A 9,459-nucleotide genomic window follows, 5' to 3' on the forward strand; every position below is an offset into this window, starting at 1 on the left:
AGAGAGAGAGAGAGAGAGAGAGAGAGAGAGAGAGAGAGAGAGAGAGAGAGAGAATGGAAAAGAGATATGGAAAACGGGAACAAGCAGGGGAAAAGAGAGGAAAGAGGACATATTATTATGCAGGGAAGTGAACGTCGAGATAGGTTTGCTCGCCCAGGAGGATACCCGACCCATTTACCGAAAAGAGTTTCACCCAGAAGTTGACCATCCCCGCCCCTAATTAAGTCTTGTTGTTTTTGCTCGTCCCCGTTATATTCGCTCCCAGGCGCCCCGGCGAGGTCTTCCGCTCCGCCCACAGCCTCAACTCGGGCGCGGCGCCTCTAGTAAGTCAGAGACTATCGGCTATGCTGCGGCTGTACAGTTCAGACCCGAAACGTGCTTTCGATAGATAGATAGTGTGAGAGGATTGTGTGTTCTTGGGCGGGGGTCGGTTAGTCGGGACCGGGCCGGCCGCACACAGCAGCCTTCCTCGGGGAAATCCGGGGTCGGAAACGCGGCCGTGGTCTTGGTAGCAGCAGCGGCAGGAGCGAGCGCTGTCGGTCATGGTCCTGTCTGCGTCTGTTGCCCGCTGCCTCGTGCGGGGCACTGTCGGAGTGAGCGAGAGTGAGGTACAGTGAGGGAGGGAGAGAGAGAGAGAAAGATGAGGGGAGTAGGGCACGGCCGGACACGGACAGGCGGTCAGCAGCGCTGGGAGCGGAGCGGCCCGCCCCCGGCCACCCGGCCCTGGGGGGCAAGGCCATGAAATAACTACAAACCGTCTAATCAAAATGAGCCACGCGGCCAAACAAACGCTCCGGCGCGCGGCAGAGGCGGGGCGGGGCGCGGGCGAGGTGAGGCGGGGCGAGGAGGCGGGGTGGGGCCTGGCGGGGCGTGCTGAACGCGTTGATGGCACAGTGCGGTTGAAAATTAATTTCGGGGCAGCGGCGGCCCAGCTCCGCCGCAGGCTGCGCCTGACCTTGCGGGCGTGGCGGGGCGTGGCCCGGGGCGGGGCGGGCACTGCAGCCGGCAGGCGTGGCCCGCCAGCCACGCCTAATAAAGGGGTTCGCTCTGCCACTCAGAGTTTTGATTTATCTTCGCTCAAACTTTTGGACCCGAGCGCAATCGCAAACTAACTGTTGATTGTATCAAAACTGCCGCGGCGCAAGAGTGAAAAAGTCAAAACAGTTTGGAGAGCGAGGCATAGACATCTCGGTTACTGCCACATGCTACACAACTCCGCCCGAATACCCAACCCTCCTCGCCAAACGGCACGCCAGCGGCAAACAACAACAGCAACAACCGGTCCGATTTACTAATCAAAGTGGGAGTGTGGCATGGTGCTGTTAGTTTTGTGTTTTATTTTAAAACGCACTCGGCCAACATGGTCCCCAAAAAGTATGAAGTATTTTTTCCCTTTTTTTAAAGAGGTTATTTTTTTCGCATGCTTCATAGACTATACGACCGTTTTATGGTAACGAGGCGACAAGCTCCGTGTTGGTGACCGCTGCGGGGGCGTGTAATTCCGACTGGTCCATCCCAGCCGGTCACCGACCTACCCCAGGGCACGGCCCTTCGGCCCCCGCCAGCCCCCTTGGAAGCGGAACCTGACCGTATAGTGCAAATAATGGGACGGCTTATTCGGGGCGCGCGGCGTGGCGCGGCGTGGTGCAGGCCCGTAGGGCAGTGTGGCGTCGTGGCGCAGCGTGGCGCACGGAGGGGCAAAAGATAAAAAAAAGAAAAGAAGGAAAAAAAAGATGGGGCGAAAAGTTGAAGGCTGGCCCTGAGGGGGCTAGTAGAGTGGGGCGGAGGAGTGAAGAGGTGAAGGGGGAGGGGGTATTGGGTATTAGTGCGTGGGTGGGGCGAGAGGGGCCCGTACACTGTGTGGAGAGCGCAGCGGGGCCATACTGGAGAGCTCCCGCCGGGCTGAAGCCAACAAAGCCACACCATAATCCTTTTGCGAGATCGCTAACAATAAAATGGATCCAAACAGGCCGGATTGTCTCGAAATTCAAAATGTCATGTACTCTGCGTCTCTTTGAAAAGGAGGAGAAAAACAGTAGGCTCTAAAATCTAGACCAGTATGGACTGCCCCTTCATGCTTTTCAGTGTACTAGTACTCTTCCAACAACCCCGCATATTATCGATGTATTTTGATTGGAACTCATCGGACTGGAACTATAACACAAATATCTCTGAGAGTGTGGTTGAGCGGGAGAGCGTGTGCGGCACTCGCTGGCGCGGGCGGGTTTGATGGGAGCGGTACGGCTGGTTGTGATCTTGGTGCCGAGAGGTCATAACGGAAGGCCCCACCATTGCATTAATACCCGCTGCCTCGCCCGCTGCCGCACGCGCCCCCCCCGGGACCGAGCGGCAGCAGTAGCAACAGTAGCAGCAGCAACAGCAGCAACAGCAGCAGCACCTCCCCGACACGGGGAATCGGTATCAGTACCACGCACCGCGGCCACTTGTCAAAAATACGCACGGGCACACAGGGAAATTCAAATAAAATTAGGAGTGTACGATTGTAACACGCACCTGCAGGTGAGCGCAACAACATTTTCACATTGCTGCGGGAGCAGTAATGGTTTCAAGCGCTGATTGTATCTGTGCTACTGATAGACAGATGTTGTGTTTCTACGAATCAAAATTCGTTCATGTGGATTCACAACTGCGGATTCGTTGCTCGTCTGCTCTTCGAAGAAAACCAAGTTGATAAATAACGAGGGGGCAAGAACTCCGGGAACCGTGTGTACACCTGCCTGGAAATCAACAGGATGAAAATTAATCGAAATCAACAGAAATCGCTTGAACTAAGCGGGAAACTAGTGGAACTGGTACAAATAAGTCGAAATAAGCGTTTCCTTCCTCTAGAAAACCTAAGGACTGAATATAAGCAGACGGGAATCAGTGGTAATCAAATATTTCGGGAATCATGTGTACACGATCAAAAGGGAGTTATTGCCCCAACGATAAATAATGTAGATCGTAATTTTATAATTTGGAATCGTAACTTAACGTCAGTTTTGATGGAGCGACTCCCACCAATCAGCATATAATTTACGCGGTGGGAAAAGCTAAAAGGCTGTTGGTCGTTCCACAACACAGGTAATTTGGAACGATAAAACGTGCCAGTCACTTCGGGGCTGTGATAATGGTAGTAGTAATTCCACGATGATTCGCTCCCAGCCGGCCGCACGAAAAATCCCAGTGGAGCTCATCATCACTGCGCGCGAAATCATGCAATCGACCCTGCCCTGCCCCACACCGGCACCTACGGGTGAGGCAAAAGAGTGCGGACCGATGGATGGGTCTGGCCGCGCAACAGATTGTTTGCAGATCCACATTCTGATTGCTATTGCATTATGGAGCCGGGGCGGGACACACTGGCGGGCAATGCGGACCGACTTGATGAGGCTGTTGTCGGAGCATCGGGAACGAGCTCCGGGGTCGTGCGGCCGCGCCGAGCTGTCAACACGCGTACGGGCTCACGAGGAAGTCAACGCCAGCCATACGCATTCCCACGGTGCAAAGCGTATGAAGCCGCCGCCGCCCGCCACTTTGTTTCCGCCGTCAGTCGTATATTCTGGAAAAGCACGAGGGAATGGGCTGAGTTCGCGCGAAGTGTCGGCGAATGAACGACCCATGTTTCCCCCCCTCCCTCGCGATTTTCATGTTGTTCACCCTTCTCGCTCTGTGCCCTCGCCCTGCAGCCGCAGCGGTACCGATTCCTCAGCGAAGGAGAAAGATTACCGGGCCTCCACCCTCAGTGTGACCTCCCGGCCCCGGCCCTGCCTTTGGCCCCCCGCCGTCCCCCCCTCCTCCCGGCTGGCTTGAGATTTGTGTGTGGGTATCACGCTATCTTGAGAAGAAGCCATTGCCGGGCCGAAGGAGGGAACGCGAGAACATTTATTTAGCTACACATACACACACATACACAGACGGAGAGCTCACAAATACTTCACGACCCCGAGAGTTCCAAAGTTCGCGGCGTCGGTTCATGCGACGACTACTACTCTGCAAGATTACTAAAACTGCGAAACCCCCAAGTAGACCGAAGACACTCTTAAAATCTTTATAACCGTTTTGATCGTGAACAGTATGAATGAATCAGTCGATCAGACGAGATGCAGAATGCTCTGCTGCAGGCTACAAACACAAGGAAAATGACTTATTGTAACCCCGGTGAAATCATGATGAAGAGCATACTTAACCCGAAAACCAAGGAATACAACCAAACATTTACGTAACCGTACAAAAAAATATCACCTTTTGCTTTATTGTCCATATGATAGAGCGCTGTTCTGTGTGTGTGTTTGCAAACACGGGCGGAATAACGTTCGCACAAAACGACAACGGGATGATAAAAACAAACGGCTTGGAGTTACAGTAATAATTCCGTTCGGTGACATGACGTTCGGTGGGTGCGGCCGGCCCCGGTCAGCGGACTGACCGTCAGCGCGACCGTCGCCCCCTTCACGGCACCGACAGAGCGTGCGCGGCCGCTGTAGTAATCCCGATGGTGCGTTTTTGACTCGGTGCCGCCCCACTCCCCACCCCCTTCAGCCGGAGGGCCGGGAGAGCTCCAAAACACATCCAGCGCGCCACCAAACCCAATGCAGCCCGGCCGAAGGGTAATCCAATCATCATTCTGATCCGTTGCGTGAGTGCGGGTGACCGGGCACGCCGGTGGGGGCCGTGGGGGGAGCGGAGCGGGATTGGACGCGGGGTCTTTTGAAGAGTGGCTGAAAAAAAAAAAAAAACAACGACCAGAAAAAAATAACACGCGCACACCGGAAAACGAACCAGTAAAAGGGCGAACGTGTTTTTATTTTCTTCGACACAATATTCAATTATTTATTGCAAGCTTTTTAAAATATTTATCACCTCAAAAGTGCGCGCGATATCCATTAGAGGGCGGCCCACACGCGATTTCCCGTCGCCCACCCTCATTAGCGACAGCCCCACATTATTAATGCCCTGCGGGTCGGATTCCCACGTGTGTTTGGTCCGCTCCCTCCGAGAGCAGTGTAGGTTGTCACATAATGCCGTCGTCCTATTATTGGCGCCACACGCGGCCGGGGCAGCCGGCGCGAAAACAAATTGATTTAAAACGTGCGTCTCCGTTCCATATTCATCAAATCACTCGCTTGTTTTGTCGTGTCGCGCTCAACGGCCCGAGAGGGAGGGAGGCTAGGAGAGGGAGGGGGGGGAGAGAGGAGAGAGAGGAGAGAGAGGAGAGAGAGGAGAGAGAGGAGAGAGAGGAGAGAGAGGAGAGAGAGGAGAGAGAGGAGAGAGAGGAGAGAGAGGAGAGAGAGAGAGAGAGAGAGAGAGAGAGAGAGAGAGAGAGAGAGAATATCCCACGCTCCGTCGATGTCCGGCCCAGCCGCTCGACGGCGGCGATACATGACAACAGAGAAATGAGCCTCATTTGCATGGAAGCTGTTTTATTCAGCCTCTCGTTTTCACACGATATATTTTTTCCCTCCCGCCCCGTCATACCCTCTTGTGCCCCATCCCTCTCGGGCGCCTCGCGGGGGCGACAGCCGCGCGTAGGCTGGTTGTCACGGGCGCGCATCACGCACAGGCGCCTTCTCTCTCTCTCTCACACCCACACAGCACCAAGTCGAAATGGGCATCGCTAACGCCCATAACCCTTCAGGGATGCGTCGTTCGATATTCCCCGTACGGGACAGTCCCTGGGTTGGGGCGGGGGGGTGTCATGGGGAGCGCGGGTGAATGGAAAGGGAGATAAAAAAATAGCCCTAGGCCTAAAGAGGGACAGCGCGGCGCGGAGCGGGGCTTTTCGACACCCGGGCCACCGCCGCTGCGCTGCGCCGGCCAGCCCGGCCGTATTTCACGTCCCCATCAATCGTGTGGGGATGGCTGAACCGACCCCCTCATCCCTCCACGGCACGCTCCATTAACGACTTAATTTATTATCCGGTCACATATTAAGCGCCCGGCAGAAAGGGCTCCACTTTCTGACACCGTTTATTATTCCTCCGTCAGCGCGGCGCGGACGAGCGATCCCGACCGCCAGCGACATGGACCGTGCACAGCGCGCTTGGCGTTGTTGGCTTATTTGACGCAGCCGACAACCGGAAAGCTCAAAACCGAGCAAAAACACTTTGAAGGGACGCATGACACCATCGACCGACGTCTACAAAATCGCGTGACATTCCAAGTACTGAGTACTGGATAGCTTTGAAGAGCATGACAAACTCTGTCAGAAAAAAAAGCACAGCCCGCAGTGGCGTGCTTCCTTGCCTGATCGAATTTTACGGTACAATGTTTTGAGGTGCAAAGTACATCGTTTAAGATGGAGTATTATGCGCAATACAACACTTCAGTAAAAAATAAAAGTAAAATTATCAAGAACCTCACCTCCACACAAAACCTGCCGTAAGTTTGTTTGTACTTTGGTACCTAACTTTTGACAGTGGAATTCACACTTTTAAAATCAATGAGGACAAGCTGTGCAGCTAACACTACACGATTTTTGTTACGAGGCTACGATTTGTCCAGAAAGTACGCCCACTTTCTCATATAAATTCGTCGAGTTATGGCAGCTCGGCGCCTGCGAGACTCGGGGTAGGCCATCCCGCAGTACACGCATGCGCTGCATGAAATTTGTTGCCTATGAGGCGCTACCGGAGCTTGCTAGGCTCATTTTGACAGTTTTGTAAGGGCGAATCGCAGTGAGCACCGCGGTTTTGGCTGGAGCTGCTCGAAGTGGGTTCGGCTGGCAGTAGGCGGACTGTAGGTAAGTTGGAGGTGGGCTGGAGGCGGGCGGGCGGACACGGGCGCAACAACAGGTAGGGGGGGCGGGTCCGGACAGGGAAGCGCGCCACGAGGGCCGCGGGGCCGCAGGTGCCTCCGCCACACCGCGCCCGCTCGCCTGCGCCATGTTTATTGCACCGACAAGTTTTCCGCTGCCACATGCGGAGTGGTGCAGGGCAGGGCAGCACAAAAGGGGGGAGAAGGGGAAGAGGGAGCAGAACGGACGGCGCAGCGGAGCTTCAATCGTGCAGGGAGCGTGATTACGCCTCCCCCCCACCTCTTTCTCTCTGCCTCTTACTCGCGCTCTATTCAATGCCCCCTCCCCACACACTCTCTCTCTCTGCCACATTCACTCAACCAACCCCACACACTCAGCCGTCGATTTTTATTTTCGTTGCTCCACATTCGCCGTCTTCGTCCTTCCCCTCCTCCCTTCTCCCCGATACGCCAGTCTCTGCCTTCCCCTTCCCTCCACACAATATTCCATTCACTAATTCCCACTCCTCGTTTTCCGAGCGCAGTGCGCGCGCCGCAGTTGTGGGAATTGGAAACAGCGCTCTGGCCTGGCATATCGCCCCCTTCCCGCCTCCCTTTTAAACACACATACACACACACAAACATTCTTACTTCTTCAACGTCTCTCTATTACTTTTTCTCCTCTCTTCAGTCTTCCAGATGTGCGCTCACTTTTCCCCTCACATTCATATCTTCTCCTTCTTCATGTTCTTCTTCTTCTTTGTATCGCACGCATGGCATGGACGAGAATGGGCGCCGCGGAGATTCGAGAAATACTTGCTGATGTAAGGGAAAAAAAGTAGTATGAAGCGCAATAAGAAGAAGGGGTTTGGTGCCGGCGGGAACTAGGTTACCCCCAGGCTCGCCCCCAGGCACGTGCATGCAGCTGCTGTGCCGCTGCAGCCCCCCGGGGGGCGAGGGAGGGGGTGGCACCCGGGGGGCCTATCACCCGCACCACTTCTGAACTTGGGCAACGGCGCGCGGGGCGCCAGGGCCCGCCAAACAGCGGCAAAACAAAATTGTGAAAGACTCATTCAGGGTTTTTTCAATTCATTTGCAAGGAGATGACGTTTGTGGAAGGAGAATCCGCACGGGCTGAGAAAAAAAAGTGGGCGGCGAATGTCCTCTCTTGCCATTGCCGGGTGGAGGAGGACGCCCCGCGGCCCGGCCACAGTTTCGCGCGCCAGTTTTCCAGAGCAGTTCGCCTCATTTGTGTGGTGCGGATAGCGTCACCCTCCGGGAGCGGCGCGGGCGGGAAGTCGTCTGTGAGGCATAAAAACAGGCCAAACTTGGCGAAGAAATGGTAATGGCCTACACTGCCAGGGGCTGACCCGCAGACATCATTAAGACCGCGGTAGAAGATTACGAACTGCGATACAAAAGAAATCAGTTACACATTTGTAAATCTTCGCGATCTTTACAAATTCGTTTTGGCTTTTGGGTGACGAATCACTGCAGAAAAGTTGATATTTGTTGCAAGCGCCAGCACGCGCATATCCGTATTTCCCGGTAGTGCGAGTCTCTCTGCGCGGCGCCGCGGCACACCACACCACACCGCCGGTGGCAAACGGACCAGGCCAGGCCCACCACTTCACTTCCACCACTTATTTCGCGGAGGCATAATTTAACTTTGGGGCGAGTTAGACGCGGCGTGGTTCCTCATCTGTCCCCCCTACCCCTCTTCCCCCAGTTCCAAAAGCTGTCACCCCCCTTCCCCCTCCCTTTTCTCTGCCTGCCCGCGTCGCACGTGTGGGGAACGTAATGGCTTTTTGCCAGTTTGAGTGGAAGATTTCGCAGGGACGCCTGATGTAGTACAAGGTCAAGGCGGAGAGGGCGGAAACTAAGGCCCAGGAAAAGTCTATAAGGAAATGAAAACGCAATTTACATCAACATAACACGTGATCATGGTTTAGTTTAATACGGTGTCGGCTCTGAGCTGGCAACTTTAACTATAAACCTACGCCTTAAAACAGGAAATCGAGATTTAACGCGCGGCAATTTTGACTCCAAATAAGCTCTCGGCATGTTGTACCTAAATGGCCAATACTATGACGGGGGTGTTGTCAGATACGCCAATCACGCGTCAAAGGGGGTCTGCCGTTGCGGTGGGTACCGACTAGAGACCGCCGCGGGCCGGGCTCGCCGTGCCGGGCTTGTGGTCGGGTAGCAGCGGGGCGGGTGTGGGTAGGGGTTCCCCGCAGGCCCCGCGGACCCCGCAGGCCCCGCAGGTGAGGTTATCAGGCAGGCACGCCCAACTTGTTTGACGCGCACGTGCACTTGACATCAAAAGGGGCCCGCGCCGGCCCGCCCCCCGCCAGCCAGCCGCAGTGCCCGTGGTCGGGGCCGCACAAGCTCAGCTCGGCGCCGCGACCGACAAAAGATTAATTTGCCCTGAAAGGATAGAGCCGCCTGCCCCGCCCCGCCCGGCCCTCCCCGTCTGTATGCAGTGCACCGGGGCCAGTGTCGCGCGATACGGAAACTAAACCGAGGGAAAAATAAATTCCGCCACTAACCAACCGCCATCCGCCGCGCTCGTGGGCGGGGCGGGCTCGGCTCGGGTGTACTACGGCTTTATGCTCGAGGACCGTACGCATCCGGCGAGGCTGCAAGCCCGGGCGGACAGCAGCGCCCGCCCCGCCGTGCGCAGCAGCAATTTGGGTGGTCTCCCGGTGGGCCCGCCCCGCC

At 55.6% G+C, this 9,459-nt stretch overlaps 1 protein-coding gene across 7 annotated transcripts in view; it reads right to left on the reverse strand.

Annotated features, from left to right (window-relative positions):
- The window catches only part of LOC113204377 (zwei Ig domain protein zig-8-like), a 197,039-nt gene that overhangs the window by 34,565 nt on the left and 153,015 nt on the right, over nucleotides 1-9,459 (reverse strand). The gene's annotated exons all lie outside the window — the stretch shown is intronic.

Source organism: Frankliniella occidentalis, unplaced genomic scaffold, assembly GCF_000697945.3.
Source record: "Frankliniella occidentalis isolate FOCC.00 unplaced genomic scaffold, Focc_3.1 Scaffold90, whole genome shotgun sequence".
Lineage (NCBI taxonomy): Eukaryota > Metazoa > Arthropoda > Insecta > Thysanoptera > Thripidae > Frankliniella > Frankliniella occidentalis.